The 20,857-nt window shown below is 38.7% G+C and overlaps 1 protein-coding gene across 1 annotated transcript in view; it reads left to right on the top strand.

Moving 5' to 3' along the window:
* The first annotated feature begins 3,103 nt into the window (after positions 1 to 3,103).
* LOC126252073 (acetylcholinesterase-like) overlaps positions 3,104 to 20,857 on the top strand; it is a 224,611-nt gene continuing 206,857 nt past the window's right edge. The window contains exon 1 of the mRNA XM_049952922.1: positions 3,104 to 3,138. The gene's annotated coding sequence lies outside the window, so the exon portion shown is untranslated. The remainder of the gene's footprint in view (positions 3,139 to 20,857) is intronic.

Below are 20,857 nucleotides of genomic sequence, written 5' to 3'. Positions count from 1 at the left end.
AGCAACGCTCCTTCTGCCACCGTGCGACGTGACTCGACACCGCTATAAATCGAGACGCTTCGCGTCAAAGTCAGCCGCAACAGGGGGCATCGACAGTTGCTTTTGCTCGCGTACGGGACAGCAGCACTTCGAGGCTGCGTAAATTATTGTAAGAACGTTTGTCAGTGACTGACGTCATCCAGTTAGCACGTTGCTGCTTTGGTGAACTTTCCTCCAGGAGTTGTTGCTTACGAGACACTGACGTTCTCCGAAACTGTTTGATGTTAGTCTGCCTCCGCCAAGAATGTTGTTGTGAACAATCTATTGTGTACTGCAAATTATGCGCTGACGACATTAAAGGACTTCGAACCATCGTAATATTTAAAGTGATGGGTTGTAGTAATGTGTATGCACCACTTAATACTAAAATTAATAAAATTTCTTTATTGTACCATATTGTTGTAATTTTAGTAGCCAACACGTTATTTGTGGACTACACTGATAAACAGAAACACCTATTACCTTCTCAGCTTTCGAAGAATTTTATATGATAGCGAAAAGGCTGCAGGACGGATATGAAGATATCTAAACAAAAATTATCATCGAAGGGACTGATTCAGCTTACAGAAAAATAAAAAAACCCTTCCTGAAATTAAAAGCAAGGGTGGTAACACTAAGTGTGCGATTGGGTTTCCTTTGTTAATGAATGGATAGGTGGAGCGAGTACACTGAGAGTCTAAATGAGGGAGAGGACTTGCCTCACGACGTGACAGAAGCAAATATTCGAATTTATATGGAAGATATAGAAGCTCCAGTATTTGAGTCAGAATTTAAAAGAGCTCTGGAGAACTTGTGATGATATAATGCAGAAGGGATGGATGACATTCAATCGGAATCGGGGTAGGTGACCAAAGTTAGATGACGGTCAGTTAGACTTTAGGAAGGGAAAGGAACTAATGAGGCAATTCTGACTTTTCGCTTGCCATTCGAACCAAGACTGAAGAAAAATCAAGGGGCGCTCATAGGGTCTGTCGACCTAGAAAAAGCTTTAGACGATATAAGTACAAAATATTTGAAATTATGGAAAAAATGAGTAAAATATGCGGAAAGACGAGTAATATGCAACATGTACAAGAAGTAATACCGAATTTTGGCTCTGAGCACTATGGGACTCAACTTCTGAGGTCATCAGACCCCTAGAACTTAGAACTACTTAAACCTAACTAAGCTAAGGACATCACACACATCCATGCCCGAGGCAGGATTCGAAGTAAGACCGAAAAGTAAGACAGTAGAACCTACAACCAAGTGCTTAGAATAAGAAGGATGAGAGACAGGAATGCAGTCTTTCTCTCCTATTGTTCAACCTACATATCTGAGAAGCAATGACGGAAATAAAGAAGGGTTCAAGAGTAGGATCAAAATTCAGTCTGTCGCTGACAGGATTCGATGTTGACATTACTATCCTCAGTGTAAGGAGAAATACAGAATCTAATGAATGAAAAGAACAGTCTAATGTGTACAGAATATGGATTGGAAAAAAAACAGAAAAAAGATGAAAGTGATGAGATGTAGCAGAAATAAAATTAGCGAGAAACTTGTCAAAACTGGTGATCACGAAACAGGGGAAAATATGATAGTCTACTACCCTGGAAGCGAAGTAACCCTTGATCGACGAAGTAAGGAGGACATAAGGAGCAGACTAGCACAGGCAACGAGGGCATTCATGGCCAAGAGTAACGCACTGTTATCAAACGTAAGACTTAATGTGAAGGGGAAATTTCGGAGAACGTACGTTTGGAGAGAGGTATTGTATGGTAGTGAAATGTCAATTTTGGAAAACCGGAACAGAAGAGAATGAAGCGTTTGAGATGTACTGCACCACAAAAGTGTTCAAAATTAGGTGCACTAAGAAGAAAATGAATGAGAAGGTTCTTCGCAGAATAGGTGAAGAAAGGAACGTATCGTAATCACTTACAAGATGAAGGGGCAGGATGATACGACCCGTGTTAAGGCACAAGGAAATAGAGTCCAAGGTACTAGTCCGAGTTATAGAGGATGAAAACTGGAGGGGAAGACAGAGCTTGGAATACATCTAACAACTAAGTGATATTCTGAGATGAAGAGGTTGGTCCAGGAGAGGAATTTTTGGCAGACTGCACCAAACTAGTTAGAACACTCATAACAGAGAATAAAATTCAACAAAAAGTAAAAATAAAACGGTGGCTCCTGTGACTCTGGGTTATCAAAGTTAGCAGCCAATAATTACAAACCGTGTATCACAGCTTTCTCCATTCCACCTTATTAAAAATTTTACAATATGATAATTCACGGTTGCGACTCTGTCGTCTATAACATTATCTGCTTTATCTTTTTACCGAGCAAGGCAACGTAGTGGGCAGCACACTGGACTCGCAGTTTACACGACGACCATTGAGTTATTTCATTTGCTTTTCACCCTGTCTTTCACGACCATACTGCAGACAAGACATGAAACCTTAATCAATCTTCTTCTCTTTGTCTAACAACTTTAGAGGGAACGCTACAGCGCCCTCTTTTGATGCACATTTTCTTTTTTAAGATGATTGAGTGTGTTACTGACAGGGCTCGTATGCGTAAGTTCCCTGAATCACTTACGCAGTAAATTTCGGTTACAAGGAATAATAAAAGAAAAAGAGTGCCCTTAAATTTAAGTTCGTAATATTGTGAAGTTGTATATGAACAGATATTGCAGCAAGTTGATCAAAGGTGCCTATGGTGAAGATAAAGTAATTTTGCCGACTTTGAAGACTTGCGAGGAAGTTACATAGCTCTTGAATTTTGGTATAATTTTTGTAGTGTCTTTTCTTGCTTTTCATCAAGCACAGAAGTAAATGACCATCGTTATTTCACAGTATATAAATGACGAACTATGGCAAGCACATTTTTGCTGTCATCCTGGAGGTTACATAAGCAGGAGGATGAGGTCGGTGTGGTGGACAGAGCCGAAGGAGCGGTGGATGGCTTTTTTTTTTTTGGGGGGGGGGTGAGGTGAGGGGAAGCTTACTGTGCTGGCTGGTGACCTTGAGAGCAGGCGTGCCGGCAGTTGGGTCGTGGCTGCAGCTGCGTTGGCTGCAAACTTTGTCCTCCGCTGGAAACGTCTTCAGAGGAGGAACATCTGTAAGTATTTCTCACTTTTATCTGGAGTATAACGGGTTACGTGGTGGTCCTTAGCTGATAACGGCCAGATGAATTACCTCAAAGGCTTGTGATAGGTGTGCTCAAGCTGCCAATTGCACCAGCGGCGTACAGTGCTGTGTTGTTCCTGACACTGTTATCTTGGCAGTCAGCGGCTTTGCCCAATGGCACGTAATAACCCGAGACAATAATTATTATTTCACTTCCACTCCACTGAGACTTATGCTGTTAATCAATGTCGTGTGAAATAATCTTATGCATGTGCCTGAGTCCGTATCTGTGTTTGTAAGTTTATACTGCGACGTTGAAACTTTTGTTTGGGGTAGAAGGAAGCCTCTTCGTTTGCAGATTTCTTTCTGATGATTTAATTTTCGGTTTATTTCATTTTTTATCATCGTAAATAAATTTCCTGTGGGCCGACACCGAGAATATACTGGAACAGGATAGTGTTGCTTTGAGTTACAAGATACGGTTATCTGTAGGTTTATTTATTCAAAATCTGGGTAATGGAGGATGTAGCAGTCATGCTGCATCATAGATCTAGACATGCCGCCAGTGAACGGATCTGCAATGCAGCTACATCTCTCCTTGGCTCTTCACAGTCCTTACGAAGCTACGCTATGTTAAATTCTCTAAAAGGTTCATTTGTTCAATTTATTAATCGATCAACACTGGTAACGTTTCCAGAAGCAAAGCGTGACTGATGCCTTAACGGACTCGTTCCACATAGATCTCCAAGGTACAAACTGTAAAAGAAACATCACACAAACGAAATAACTTGGCAGACAGTGTCATATACACATAAACACACAGAGTTTTGAACATGATAGTGAAACAAGGTCTAGTGCTTGCAAATAAAACTGTAAATAGGATGCAAACGTACTTAACAACCTCTACTCTAAAGAGTACCAAATTCCAGAAATGAAGCATCGGTCAACTTGAAGGTCAAAGCTACAATGCACCATATGTTAGAATGACAAACAGGAATTTTAACATATGATATAAAGCACACATGAGATGTTCAAACTGTGACAGTAATTTCTCCATATCTGTGGAACATTTAAAGAAAGACATGAAAACCATCACAATAAATAATCCCAATAAATACGTCATACGTACAGTACAGAGCAAGCAACTGATCAATGACCACACACCTATAAACACCAACTCATTAGCCAAAAAGCTGACACATACAGACACACAACCTTTGATCGCAGGCAGCTCGATATACGAGGGACTGCTGAAAAACAATGCCTTGGAATTTATTATATGAAAACTCTTGAAGATTATTAAATAAAACAAACGTTATTAACATACGACATCTTCATTTTCGTGTCTACATATTTGCAGCCCTCTGACGGCAGAGGGCTAAGAATTGTAGCCTGTAACATGGCTGACTGGAACTTATCTATGTCTGTGCGTGGGAAACGCAGTACTTAATTGAATTTGGACTTCGAAGAGTTCTTCCACATATGGAACACACTATCCTACAGGGCAACGCCACACCATACACTAGCGGTGCGACATATGCAACAATCCGACGCCTTGTGTTCGCGTGGCCCCATATGATTATCGTCTGTTTAAAAAACAAACACCTTCGATGAGTTCACATTCATTGTGATGAAGCAGTGCAAGTAGAGGTGAGGCTGTTGTCTGCTCAATAAAGTCAAACATTCTGCAGTGATCGCTTCAACAAAATGGTCCCACGTTGACAGAAATGTATTCTTCGCTGGGATGACTATGTTCAGCAATAAACAATCATACATAAAGAATAACGATGTAGAATGTTAATAACGTTTGTTTTATTTATATAGATTTAAGGTTTTTGACGTAAATTCGCTCATACATCTCACCGTTGGCAAAAGTCCATAATATGAGTGACATAGTGGAAGACGGTGTGTGCGGTTTGTTTCCTAAGTTGATGAATACAGTCAGTGGTCTTCAAATGATGTAAATACTGATGTATATTTGTTCATCAGTCCATACTCAGTCTCCAGAATATTTGTCCTGGGGTGTGAGTACAGCATAATGAACAACATTACATCAGTATTTACGTCATCTTAAGATCAATAACTATAGTTATCAGTATATTTTTTTAGGGGGTTGGTAGACTAGCTACAAGCACATCTGGCAAGGCCGAACCGTTGACCATTGTCTTCTCCTGGTCAGCAGGTCAGGTGTGGAACTGTGGACGCAAGATGTTTAGTCTATACTGATGGGCATAATCCTCTTAGTGGTACAGGTACGATTAACCAGGAAACATGGGGTAGTAAATTACATGACATATTTTAGGGAAGGCGCAGAGAAAAAAAACAACCAACACGTGAAGTGGGTAAACACTAAGGTACCAATGATCACAATATCTGCACTAGTATTCCTAGCAGACAGCCACAAGTGACATCATTTCAGTAGAAGCAGTTCCATCAGTGGCACCCAGCAATGTTGAACAGGTGCAGACAGCAACAAGTGACATCATTTCAGTAGAAGCAGTTCCATCAGTGGCACCCAGTAATGTTGAACAGGTGCAGAAAGCAACAAGTGACATTATTTCAGTAGAAGCAGTTCCATCAGTGGCACCCAGCAATGACGAGCAGGTGCAGGTAACAGTCCATAATATTCTCCAGCAATAATTACACAGTTCCTCAGAGTTCCTCAGCAGAAATTAAACATTTCCAAGTGGCACCCACCAATGTTAATAAGTGTAAGCACGGATAACAGTTTGAATGCACACACAACTGCTTTTACAAAATTATTATCAATGCTCTTACACTAAACATACAAATTATAATAAACACACAAATGATATCAGATAATTGTTATATTAACTATTACAAATACACAAATATCAGTAATCCTATAATATTTATGGGTGTCAGTGCAAGCCACAACAAACAAGTAAAATAATATTTAGGAGGTAGGACGGTACCAATTATTTGGGATTAGGAAAGGAAAAGACACAAAACACACTCACTCATCTTTCCTCTGCATATTAAGTACTATTGTGTAATTGAACAGTGTTAACTGTGTAAATGCAATTCTGTCAAAATTTGATGTTCAACATGTGTATCAAATAGTAGTGGCAGCAGTGTATAATAATCAATAATAGTTAGTCAACGTCGTAGTCATCATGTCAAGACCAATGTTTGCCAAGCCATTTCAAAATGTACAGTTGCTGAGCCATTTCAAAATGTACGGTTGCTGAACAACTGTCAGTGTTCCAAGATATGCAAATACTTCCTCTCTCCAAAAAAAGTATATACTGCTTATTGATTTAAAAAAGTGTGTGTGTAGACAATCTTACTTCCACTGAGTGTTCTAGTCTGCTATCTTCATCCTTCTTATTCCATATAAATCAACAACAAAAAAATATACTCCTCACTTACTTTACCTCTTAGCCACCAAAACTCCAATAATCATCAGCATAACATAATCTCAATACTTCAATAATTCCTCTTCAATATGTCGACACATATAAACCTTATCACCAATATCATTTACCTTACCTCTTATCCACCAAAACTCCAATAATCATCATCACACAATCTCAATACTTCAATAATACATCTTTAACACGTCGATACATATAAACCTTATCACCAATATCATTTCACTTCCATAACAACTCTTTCCTCTAGTCAGTCTCTTTGAACAAGTACAAATAAAATCAGAGTGCAAACTTCAATTCATCATCCCATACAACCTGAAGACACAATGTCTACACACAACCTCTGTGTAATCCTCCTGAGCCAATTCCTCTACTCAATATGAATTATAAAATACATTTTGGTTACATTGTCCATCATAAAATAAAAGAAATGCATACATGACCTCTAACAGCCTTCATTTTGAATAACTTTCAGTAAGTAGGTGCAAGTACGTAGTATGGATGATCACATAATACTTTGAATGAATAAATCGTAATATTTCACAGTGTGTACACCACTTCAAGAATCATGGCAAAACAGAAGCAAACATGTAGAGTATTTCTTTGTGACAAGTGTCACTTGCTATTTCAATGGCTCAGTGTAATAACTGTCAATGGTGTAAAGCTAGTGTTGGCATTTCATGTCGTTAGCTTCCTTTCTATTAGCTTGAATTTATACAGATTCTACAAAACCTCCAGTTCATGTAACTTCAATGAAGTTTCTTGTACCAATGTAGTTCGTAGAATTATAGCAGTTCATTTTCTTATTTAAAATATAAAGCACTGAGCGTAAGCACCAGTAGAGACAGAATGTCAACAAGTGGATGCAGCACAATCCCTACAACGAGGCTCTGCCAAGCGAACAATCTATAATTAATACCATAGTGTAACCCAAGCTCCATGTTCGTACACAGTATTAAGCATTTCTATATACCAATTTAAAGAGTAGTTATGACAACAAATCACAAATGTGTAAATATGCAATCCATACACAAACCAGAAAGTATATATCTTACATAATAACAGGTCATTAGCATCATATCAGCATAAGCAAATAAATGTTCATATACATCTCAATAAGTAAACATGAAGGCGCAAGCAGATAAATCACAAAGTATAACTTGCATACATAACCATATCAGCACAACTAATCGGGTGATAATTATAATTTAAATAAATAGGCACAGCAGGCACATAATAAAAAAATATGACATCAGTGAAAAAGTAGAGCAGCCAAGCAATGCATAATATACATAAGTAACAACCCTGTTTATTAATCAATCATTGTCAAAATCAGTTAACACAAAGTATAAATCACGTAATCGCGAGCATCAAATTACATATAAAGTACATACCTAAGTAGAAATATGTTACCTGAAAAATAAACTCAATTAATAGTTACCTTTTTAGTTTATTACTTTATTCTTCGAAATTACAATCTTCCTGAAATTTTCTCGATAGCAAGTCCTCTTAACGTCGGACACACACAGAATTTACCTGAAGTTCTTAAATATTTTGTACAACTGTATCCTGGAAAAAACTGAACGTTAATGACATAAGTTATCAAGTCATTATAGCTTTATACTGAATTTAATCGGAGAAATTAGACTGTGTATTTGTCTACGGCTGTCAGTGCATTCGCACTGAACGCTCGATCAGCTGTAGGTAAGCGTGACATAGGAAGTAATTGTTTGCGGTCAACAAGTACCTTGTGCGGCGCGCAGACTTGACTGTCGCTTTGTGTATGTGCCGCCGCCAAAACACGGCGCGGTATCCTTATATTTTCTGCGTGTTTAAGTGTAACTGCTAATTTCTCAAAAGTATGTGATTCCACAAAAATTTTAACGTTCGATATATGATATATTCTCTTAGAGCGCCGTGATTTAAGAGTTTCTACTTCAACAGTGTTATCATGAATAATTTTGCGAACTCTATATGGACCGTTATAAAGCAGAAAAATTTGCGACACAAGCCTTTTCCTTTCTGAGACAAACAATGAGACTTAATTAACACCTTTTGACCAACTGACAAAGTTTTTAAACGACCAGGACGTTTAGCTGATTTCTCTCTTCTAGCAGCCACAGATGCAATATTTTGTAGAGCCAGGTTGACAATTTCAGAATGCCGCAGTTTCCGTGTAGACGGAAAAGGATCTATTTCAGAAATTCGATTTGTCGGTGCTTTATTTTTTAATGTCAACATAGTCGGTAAAGAAGTTGAATCATTAGGGAGTTCATTCAGAATGTTTTGAAAAATATCAAGATACTGATCCCACGTTCTGTGATTATGATGACAATAAAGACGACACAATTTATTGATTTCCTTCATCCATCTCTCTGAAGCGTTAGATTGAGGGTGAAAAAGTGAAATGAAAATTGGTTTAATCTTACGACGCCGTAGAGAACGAAGCCAAATTTTAGAGCGAAACTGTGATCCATCATCTGATATAACTTTATCAACATGACCCACTTCTTTAAGAAAATGTCTGATGAAAGCATTAGATACTGAACGAGCTGGTGCTTTACCTAAAGGTGTAAAACACACATATTTTGATGTCAATTCCATTGCTACCAAAATGTACGCAAAACCATTAGTAGAATGAACCACTGGATCGAACAAATCGACTGCAGCCATCTCCTTTAATTTCTCTGGAATTATAGGAAACAACGGTGCTCTGTGAGAAATAGTTGGCGGCTTAGCCTTTTGACATAATTTGCATTTGGCAAGAACAAATCGAATGCGTTTTTCCATATTACTGAAGTGGCAACTTTCTCGTAATTTATGAAAGCATTATCTGGGACCAAAGTGTGCATAACTGAAATGTGTATACCAAAACCTAATATAATTTGTGTACTGAGAAATGGAACAATAATAAAATTCACAAAAAAATTCATATCCTTGACAAATGATATTTAAGTTGGTCTGTTGTTTGACTTCCACACTTTTTCCAGAAATAGCTCCTCGAATTGTAGTTTTAGAAACAGGTAATACACGACAAGCAATAGTTCTTACACATATATGAAAACCTCATTCACTAATAACATTCAATGGGCTCCCAGAATCTAAAACAGCAGTGAACTTATTCTTACACATACTTCAATAACATCATCATCATCATCATTTAAGACTGATTATGCCTTTCAGCGTTCAGTCCGGAGCATAGCCACCTAATAAAATTCCTCCATGATCCCCTATTCAGTGCTAACATTGGCGCCTCTTCTGATGTTAAGCCTGTTACATCAAAATCATTCTTAACCGAATCTAGGTACCTTCTCCTTGGTCTGCTCCGACTCCTCCTACCCTCTACTGCTGAACCCATGAGTCTCTTGGGTAACCTTGTTTCTCCCATGCGTGTAACATGACCCCACCATCTAAGCCTGTTAGATCTGACTGCTACATCTATAGAGTTCATTCCCAGTTTTTCTTTGATTTCCTCATTGTGGACACCCTCCTGCCATTGTTCCCATCTACTAGTACCTGCAATCATCCTAGCTACTTTCATATCCATAACCTCAACCTTATTGATAAGGTAACCTGAATCTACCCAGCTTTCGCTATCATACAACAAAGTTGGTCGAAAGATTAAACGGTGCACCGATAACTTAGTCTTGGTACTGACTTCCTTCTTGCAGAAGAGAGTAGATCGTAGCTGAGCACTCACTGCATTAGCTTTGCTACACCTCGCCTCCAGTTCTTTCACTATGTTGCCATCCTGTGAGAATATGCATCCTAAGTACTTGAAACCGTCCACATGCTCTAACTTTGTTCCTACTATTTGGCACTCAATCTGTTTATATCTCTTTCCCACTGACATTATTTTCGTTTTGGAGATGCTAATCTTCATACCATAGTCCTTACATTTCTGATCTAGCTCTGAAATATTACTTTGCAAACTTTCAATCGAATCTGCCATCACAACTAAGTCATCCGCATATGCAAGACTGCTTATTTTGTGTTCACATATCTTAATCCCACAAAGCTAGTCTATTGTTTTCAACATATGATCCATAAATAATATGAACGACAGTGGAGACAGGTTGCAGCCTTGTCTTACCCCTCAAACTACTCTGAACCATGAACTCAATTTGCTGTCAACTCTAACTGCTGCCTGACTATCCATGTAAAGACCTTTAATTGCTTGCAAAAGTTTGTCTTATATTCCATAATCTCGTAGAACAGACAATAACTTCCTCCTAGGAACCCGGTCGTATGCCTTTTCTAGATCTATGACGCATAGATACAATTCCCTGTTCCACTCATAACACATTATTTGCTGTAAGCTAAAGATCTGGTCCTAACAACCTCTAAGCGGCCTAAACCCACACTGATTTTCATCCAATTGGTCCTCAACTAATACTCGCACTTTCCTTTCAACAATACCTGAGAAGATTTTACCCACAACGCTGATTAAAGAGATACCTCTGTAGTTGTTATAATCTGTTCTGTTTCCATGTTTAAAGATTGGTGTGATTACTGCTTTTGTCCAGTCTGATGGAACCTGTCCCGACACCCAGGCCATTTCAATTATCCTGTATAGCCAGTTAAGACCTGACATTCCACTGTATTTGATGAGTTCCGACTTAATTTCATCCACCCCAGCTGCTTTATTGCACTACAATCTATTGACCATTTTCTCCACTTCCTCAAATGTGATTCTATTTCCATCATCATTCCTGTCCCATTGTACATCGAAATCTGAAACATTACTGATCGTATTTTCACCTACATTGAGCAACTCTTCAAAATATTCCCTCCATCTGCCCAAGGAATCCACAGGATTCACCAGCAGTTTTCCTGACCTGTCCAAAACACTTGTCATTTCCTTCTTACCTCCCTTTCGAAGACTGCTAATTACACTCCACAATGGTTTTCCAGCAGCGTGACCCAAAGTCTCCAACCTGTTTCCAAAGTCTTCCCAAGATATCTTATTGGATGCTGCAATTATCTGATTGGCTGTGTTTCTTTCTTCAACATAACTTTCTCTGTATACCTGAGTTCTAGTATGTAGCCATTTTTGATACTCCTTCTTTTTCCTTTTACAGGCTGCCTTGACTGTGTCAATCCACCAAGCTGTTTGCTTCATCCTACCTTCACACACTACTGTTCCAAGACATTCTTTAGCCACTTCTAGTACTGTGTCCCTGTACCTTGTCCATTCCTTTTCCAATGACTAACTGGTACCTATCTGAGATCACTGTTATGTACTTGTGCCTGATTTCCTTATCCTGAAGTTTCTCCACTCTAATCCTCCTATATATGGACCTGACCTCCTGCACTTTCGGCCTCACAATACCAATTTCACTGCAGATTTAATAATCATGAGTGTCATCAAAGAATCCCCTGAATACATGTGTGTCCCTCACAGCTTCCTGAATTCCTGATCTGTTATTATATAATGACAGATCTGGTTCCCCTGCCTTCCCAAGTATAACGGTGAATGTTCTTATGTTTCAAAAAGGAGTTTGTGATTACTAAGCCCATACTGGCACAGAAATCCAAGAGTTGTTTCCCGTTCCTTTTGGCCTCCATATCGTCTCCAAATTTACCCATAACCTTTTCATACCCCTCTGTTCGATTTCCAATCCTGGCAGTAAAATCACCCATGAGCAGAACACTGTCCTTGTCCTTTACTCTAACTACATCACTGAGTGCATCATAAAAACTATCCATCTTATCTTGATCTGTCCCTTCACAATGCGAATGTACTGACACAATCCTAATTTTCTTGCTAGACACTGTCAAATCTATCCACATCAGTCGTTCGTTAAACATACCTTATGGCAACTACGCTGGGTTCCATTTCTTTCCTGGTGTAAGGCCCTACACCCCATTGTGCTATTCCTGCTTTGACTCCTGACAGGTAGACCTTGTATTCTCTCACTTCCTCTTCTTTCTCACCCCTTACCCGAATGTCACTAACAGCTAAAACGTCCAGGCCCATCTTACTTGCAGCCTCTGCCAGCTCTACCTTCTTCCCAGAGTAGCCCCCATTGATATTAATAGCTCCCCATCTCATTACCATTTGTTTTCCAAGTCGTATCTTAGGAGTCCATGGTTTGTCAGTTAGAGGTGGGACTCCGTCACCTCCAAAGGTCCGAGGCATTTTGCTCTGATTGTTGCCAGCATCATATTTAAAGTACCGGGGAAGCAGGTTGCTAGCCTTACTTGCCCCGAGTCCCATTGAGTTTTACCCCTAACGGTTGAGGGACTAACCGGTGGATTTGGTAGTCTTTGCCGTATGAGCACAAAGGTGACCACGACTCAGAATATGTCCGAGATGCCCAGCCTTATTCCAAAGTAACTGGTTTCCCGACTGTTGGGACCACTTACTTGGCCACTCATACGTTGGCCGTGGTTCATGAACTAGGACCACCATGAACAATAACGGGATGTAAAAATGCGTCTAAATTATTTTCCTTTTCGTCTAGCAAAATAACTCTCATGTCTTCCATGCGCACGTAGTGTAAAGTCGTAGCGTCATTACTTTCTGAACCGTCTATATGGCTGCCAGAAGCCGAAGCTACAAGTCACTGTCGATTGTTTGCGTCACGTCTTTGATTATTCGCGTCATTTCGCGGATAAATTTCTACGATTTGCACTTGTCTCTCTGAATTTCTGTCACTTGGAGGATGCCAATTAGGTCCCTCCTGTCCGTTACATGTAAATTCTTGGTTGTGTCTGTTATTAAAATTTCTATTTTCCTGGCTATCTGCATGACTACTTCTTGTGTAATTTCGACTGTACTTCTGAAATTATTGTTAGATCTAACACCCTAGTTATTTCTGTAGTACGAATTTCTATTATTGTATGAATAATTTATGTCTTGATGATACCGATTCCTGTTTCCATATGATTGATCATTCCGGTAGGAATTTCCGTTATTATAATTGTCTGTGTAATTTCTGTTAGAGCGTCTGTTATTGTCATAAGGCTGGTATCTATTGTCCTGTCTGTTTCGTCTAGCATTTTCAAAATTACCGCTACAACGTCCGTTCCGATCATTATCCCTTTTCTCTGAAAATCTATTGTGATTACAGTTACTGAAAAAGTTACAAGAAGTCCCGTCGTCGTTGTCATACTCAAGTTCTTGTAGCAAAGTCTTAAAAGTTTCAATGTCGTCTTTACGTCTTCCGGCTAAAGCAATGTGTCTTATCGATTGTGGCAGCTTAGTTAAACAAATGCGAATTAATTCAGTCGGGCTAAAAGGGTTGGAAAGGAATTGATTCGAATCATATATTCAAAGAATTCTGCCGGCGTGCCGAACTGAGACTTTAAAATTACGCTGCATAATAAGACTATGTTTGACTCTGTCTTGCGTGTTTTCGGAACAATATGTTGATAGAAATACATCATAAAAGTCATTTAAATTATTACAATCTCTAATAAGTGCGCGCATGAGCGTCGCCGGTTCGTTTTCATCAGTATCATGAAAACTGTCACTTTTGGGTAAAATAGTCCTATCTGGTTATTCTTTACTGACTCCTTTTCTAGATAGATTGATAGTTGAAGAGTTGTTTTGATAGATACAAAGAATAGCAAAAGAGTAGGCAGCAGTGCAGAAAACTAAAAGGGAACTAGCACCACTACAGCTCGGGGACCTGTACATGCTACAGCACATATTCACTTAGTGTAGTGAATCCCCTGAGGACGTAAATAGCCACACATAAATTCCAGTTTGTGACTTAGTGGGCAATTTGGCGGAAGTGCGTACATAAATTGATCTAACCATGAACATGTATGTATGTCATTATTAGAATTGCGAAAGATCTTAAATTTCCGAACAGTTAATAAGTGTTTATAGTCAAAGTTTTCGCCTCGTGGCGACAAAGACCTACCGCGTCTGTCCCAGTCCGAATGTCGATTATTGTCAAGTTCGCGCGCCTGGCGCTGTCTTGTTGCATCTGGTAAATGAAATAAATTATTTTCTTCAAAACCCGCTGCTATCTGTGATTCTAAATTTCTTCTACTGTCTTTTCCTACGATTTCGCTTTCAATTTGTTTAACTTGCTTTCGTAACACCTCAAATTCCCTTTTAACGCGTTCATTAAATTTTCCCTGATTTTCAACATGTTTATTTATGCTCTGGTGCTCTTCGGTTTCTGCAAATGGCCATGGAGCTGTATCATCTGAATCTCTGTCCCCATTTAAACTAAGACTTGTCAATTTATCTGAAATCTCCTCAACTCTTTCCGATAAGTCACCTATTTATTCTTTCTGTTTATTTACGTCTTCCGTAAGTGTCGCGACTTGGGTTTCAGTATTGACACATTTAGTAGTTAACTGTTCATATTGTTGTGTTAGGTTATTTATTCTGTCATTGGTACGGATTCCTCGATTCTATCAAATATTTCATCCTTGTCGTGTGCACGTTGTAAATTTAACTCTGAAAATTTTTGTACCATCACGCGATCTCTTTCTTCCTGTTCTCTATCGTGTTCCTTTTGTCTAATTTCTATTGAAATTAATCTATTATTGTGAGCATTCAAAATCGGTTGTACTTCTCCCTAATTTCTTTCTTTAATTCATCTTTCATGTTTTTGAAACATGTCCCTGTTCGTGAGTCTAACCGTGTTTCCATTGTTCCCATATCAGTATTAATTGTTCCTATTTGTGAGTCTACCCGTGTTGCCAATGTTCCCATATCAGTTTCTGACCGTGTTGCCACTGTTTTTAATTCAGATCCTAACTGTGATCCCAAATTTAATATTGCACACATCAACTGCTCCATATTAACTGGTTCGAAATTCTTTTCGCCCCTAACATTTCCCGTAAAACTAACTTCAATCGTCACAGCTGTACAGCTATCTGTGTTCGATACTATTCCAGAATCTTCTGTCGTTAATCTCGTATGCTGAAAATTTTTTGATTGTGAAAAATTTTGAACTGGTTCCGGACTATTTTCCCGGCTTATTAAATTGTTCTCTACTTCATTATTCATCCTACGGTTCTCCTGTGTTGGCGAGTTCGCCATGTTAACAATTTCGTCATTCTGACTATCCATCATTTTTGCCTTTTTCATCGATCGCGTAATCTTTTACATAACATACAAAACTCGTCACTATACGAAAATTACACACAATATAACACTTTATCACCAACAATACCATCCACACGAAATGCTTCCCAACAAACACAATTAACGAACAATTACAACCTTCACAATTGCACAAAATTGTCAAACCCGTATACGACCCATCAAAAATTAAATTCTACAAAAATACCATCAGAAGAATGACAAGACAACTATAAATGTTCAATTACAAAATCTGTATTAGCAATATAGACTACAATTACTAAACTACAAATTACTATAACAGTACTACTGTCTGCTAATTTTACTATCAAAAGAATTCTAAGATACGATCCGAAGCAGCGGTCGCCACGTGCATGGGGGCTTAATTAAAAAGAATAATGAATAAATGCAATAACTGTAGTAGCTGTGTGTCCGGTTATGAAGTCTCGTAACCGGTTGGCCCTGAGTAGTATTAGCACGCAATCTGATTGCATAAAATAAAAATAAAGAATGACAAGAAATTTCCGTTAACACAATTGATTAATTACGTCCCCTGCAACTATAAAATGTACGAAACAACAAAGCACTAGTGTAACTGTTCTGTGTGTCGTAGTGTGACTCAACGTACATGTATCTGGCACGGTTCTTCCTCAATACGACAAGATATTTTAAACACCATTTACAATGAACTAATTGAAAAACCAGAAATACTATAACTGCACATAGAAACTAGAATTACAAGTCTAATACATGAACACGAACCAGGTGCTTTGTTGACTGAACCTATGACAAAGAGGCATTTTCATTAAAGAAATGTATATATATTTTTTTAACTCAACATATATTCACGAAAAATACACTGTGATCATTGCAACATCTTCCATCTATACATTACACTAACCTAACAGCATCTACTTTCTCGCCCAACAGAACAACATCTGTACTCGACCCTGCACCAGTGGAGGCGGCGGAATAAATGATCTTTGGCGCAATCTCTGGCGCTGTGACTCAGTGTAGCCACCTTTCAACTATTTCCGATGTGATGGTGAAGTGGAAACGTGAAGGGACACGTACAGGACAAAAGCATGCAGGCCGACCTAGTCTGTTGACTGACAGGGACTGCCGATAGTTGAAGAGCGTCGTAATGTGTAATAGGCAGATATCTATCCAAACCATCACATAGGAATTCCAAATAGCATCAGGATCCACTGCAAGTCATAGACAGTTAGGCGGGAGGTGAGTAAAGTTGGATTTCATGGTCGAGCAGCTGCTTATAAGCCACACAGGCATCACGGCGGTAAATGACAAACGACGCCTACCTCGGTATAAGGAGCGTAAACTTAGGACTATTTAACACTTGGAAAAACGTTGTGTGGAGTTACGAATTACGGTACACAATGTGGCGATCCGATGGCAGGGTATGGGTATGGCGAATTCCGATGAACGTCATCTGCCAGCGTATGTAGCGCGAACAGTAAAATTCGGAGGCGATGGTGTTATGGTGTGGTCGTGTTTTTCATGGATGGGGCTAGCATCCTTTGTTGTTATTCATGACATTATTACAGCACAGGCCTACAATGATGTTTTAAGCACTTTTTGGCTTCCCACTGTTGAAGAGCAATTCGGGATGGCGATTGCATCTTTCAACAAGATCAAGCACCTGTTCAAAATGCAAGACCTGTGGAGGAGTGGTTACACGACAATAACATCCCTGTAATGAACTGCCCTGCACATAGTCCTGACCTGAATCCTATAGAATAGGTTTGGGATGTCTTGGGACGCCGACTTCGTGCCAGGCCTCACCCACCGACATCGATATCTCTCCTCAGTGCAGCACCTCGTGAAGATGAGCTGCCATTCCCCAGGAAACTTTCCAGCACCTGACTGAGCGTATGGCTGCGAGAGTGGAAGCTGTCACCACCGATAACGGTGGACCAACTACATATTCAATTCCAGCATTACCGACGGAGGGCGCCACGAACTTGTGTTATTTTCAGCCAGGTGTCCCGATACATTTGATCATTTAGTGTATGTTCGCCTCTATAGTGTCTATGTTACAGGACAGGGAGAGTCCGATAATTCCAATGGCGGTAAAACCCTGCCTTCTTCATCATCTTGCAGCACTGAAGGTTCTTTTCGGAATGTATTTCAGCGATTATATTGATAGATTTAATTGGGTTGAAAATCAGTTCATAAATGCTCCTGGACCATTACATCTGAATATAAAAGAACAACGATTTACTGACCTCATTTGTGATACTTCATCGAAAAGTAAATATAATGAAGTTCCTGTGTTGTTGTTTCGCAAGGAATCCACAAAGCTGAGCCAAAACGCAATGAAGGTTCTGATTACTTTCACAACAGCATACTTGTACGACACTGGCTTTCCGACATCTATGTAGTCGAAATCCTCTTCAAAGCTAAATACAAGCACAGAGCTTCGAGTGGCCATTTCTCCTGTTGCATCACGTCTTGAGGAACTTTGTTCTCAAAAGCAAGCACATACATCACATAGCGGAATTTAAATTTTTAATATTCTTGAAATCCTTGGTTGCTGAAATGTAAATATTTTTCATTTCATTGTTTTCAATAAATGAAAATGTGATAAAGATAAACAATACGTTCCGTGTTTTTTAGTTCCCCTTGCGTAAAATCCTTCAAACTGGTTTTGATAAAACAGAGAATAGGTATAACAAAATACAAAAAAGACTGAAAAAACTGATCAATTAATTGAAAGAAAAGTAAAGCAAAACACATTCTGACAAAATAAAAGTTAAAATTCACATTTACACTGATATACATCGCTTATAAACATACTGCATAACGCATTTGATACATAACTTTCTACTACTAAATTAAAATAAAGTTTTGTAGTTGTTAAGGCCTCCTTTCGGTCTGGCTTGCAGAGAAAAGCATTTCGAAGGATATTAGAAACAGACGCTCTAAGTTGTTTTTCTACGTTCAGCTCAGAGTTATACTTCGTCTTCAAAATAACCAACGCATGAAATTCGGTTTTTCAAAGGTAGAATATTGAAAATGGTAATAGTATACGAAATGCTCTTGTTTTCGGTGAATAAAACTCATCGATCCACCCTTCCCAAAATTAAAAGGGCTATTTATTATGAAAGGTGGCTACACTGAGCCACAGCGCCAGTGATCGCTAGAGAGCATTGTTCCGCCGCCTCCACTGGCAGTGATTATTGAGAACTGGTAGTGGGCAGTGCTTGTCGAGGACTCGTAGTAGTCAGTTCGTGTTGAGATGTGCTAGTAGGGAGTGCTTGCTGAGATGTGATACTGAAAAGTTCTTGTTGAGATGTGGTAATAGCGAGTCGGTGTGGAGATATATTGTAATGATTAGAGTGATTTTGGTCAATATATGAAGGTAACGAAACTTGATTTATTTTTCATTATTTCCATGTTTCAAATAATGCGTCATTACAGGTTCAGTCAACAAAGCATCTGGCTTGTGTTCTTGGATTAGAGTGTAATTGTGGTTCTCTTGAGTAATTATGGTATTTTTATTTTATTTAATTAATTCAGTATAAATGATATTTAAAATTTCTTGTGTTGTTGAAGAAGAACCGTGCCAGATGCGTACGTTGAGTCATACTTCCACACACAGAACAGTTACACTTGTGCTTGGTTTCGTAGGTTTTTATAGTTGCTGGGGACTTAATAAATTAATTGTGTTAATGAAAATTTCCATTTCATTCTTTGTTATTGTTCTAAGCAGTCAGATTGCGTAATAATAACAGTCAGGGCGAACCGTTTACGAGACTCGTAATCGGACAAACAGCTACGAAAAATTTAAAAATTGTTTTCATTATATTTTAATTAAGCACCCATGCACGTGGCGACCACTGCTTCGGATCGTCCCTTGGAATCTTCTGATTGTAAAAATAGTAGACAGTAGCATTGTTGTAGTAATTTGTAGTTTAGTAATTAGAGTCTGTTTTGCATGTGTAGATTTGGTAATTGTCATTCTTATAATGGTATTTTTTCTCTGAAATTGATTTGTTGTCTTGTATACGCGTTTGACGATTTAGTGCAATTATTTCAATTGTTCGTTAATCGTGTTTGAGGGAAACATTTCGAGTGAATGGTATTGTTGATGTGTAATTGTGTGTAATTTGATGTGCAATTGTGTGTAATTTCCGTACAGTGACGAGTTTTGTATGTTTTGTAAATGATTATGCGATCAATGAAAAAGACAAAAATGATGAATAGTGAGAAAGACGAAATTGTTAACATGGCGAACTCGCCAACAGAGGAAAACAGTGTGATGAATAATGAAATGGAAAACAATGTAATAAGTCGAGAAAATAGTCCGGAACCATTTCAAAATTTTTCTCAATCAGAAAATTCACAGAATACGAGATTAACGATAGAAGATTCTGAAATAGTATCGAACACAGATAGCTTTACAGCTATGACGAAGGAAACTGGTTTTGCGGGAAATGTTAGGGGCGAAAGGAGTTTCGAATCAGTTACTATGGGGCAGTTGATGAGTGCTATATTAAAAATGGAAACACGGTTTGGATCTGAATTAAAAACACAGATGGGAACAATGGAAACACGGATGGGAACAATGGAATCACGGTTAGACTCAGTGGGATCACAGTTACGATCTGAATTAAAAACAGATAGGGGAAGAATGGAAACACGGTTAGACTCACTGGGATCACAGTTAGGATCTGAATTAAAAACAGTGGGGTCACAGTTACGATCTGAAATTAAAACAGAGATGGAAACAATGGAAACACGGTTAGATTCACGAATAGGCACGTGTTTCAAAAATATGAAAGATGAATTAAAGAAAGAAATCAGAGAAGAAGTACAACCGATTTTGAATGCTCACAATAATAGATTAATTGCAGTAGAGATTAGACAAAGGGAACAGGATAGAGAACAGGAGGAGAGAGATCGCATGATAGTACAGAAATTTTCAGAGTTAAATTTACAACGTGCACACGATAAGGAAGAAATATTTGAGAGAATCGAGGAATCCGTACCAAATGACAGAATAAATAATCTAACACAACAATATGAACAGTTAACTACCAAATGTGTTAATACTGAAACCCGAGTCGCGACACTTACGGAAGACGTAAATAGACAGAAAGAACAAATAGGTGATTTATCGGAAAGAGTTGAGGAGATTTCAGATAAATTGACAAGTCTTAGTTTAAATGGGGATAGAGATTCAGATGATACAGCTCCATTACCATTTGCTGAAACCGAAGAGAACCAGAACATAAATAAGC

This window comes from Schistocerca nitens, chromosome 4 (genome assembly GCF_023898315.1).
Source record: "Schistocerca nitens isolate TAMUIC-IGC-003100 chromosome 4, iqSchNite1.1, whole genome shotgun sequence".
In the NCBI taxonomy this organism is placed as follows: Eukaryota; Metazoa; Arthropoda; class Insecta; order Orthoptera; family Acrididae; genus Schistocerca; species Schistocerca nitens.
Note: the sequence above shows the minus strand (reverse complement) of the source record. Positions and strands in the feature narration are given on the sequence as shown.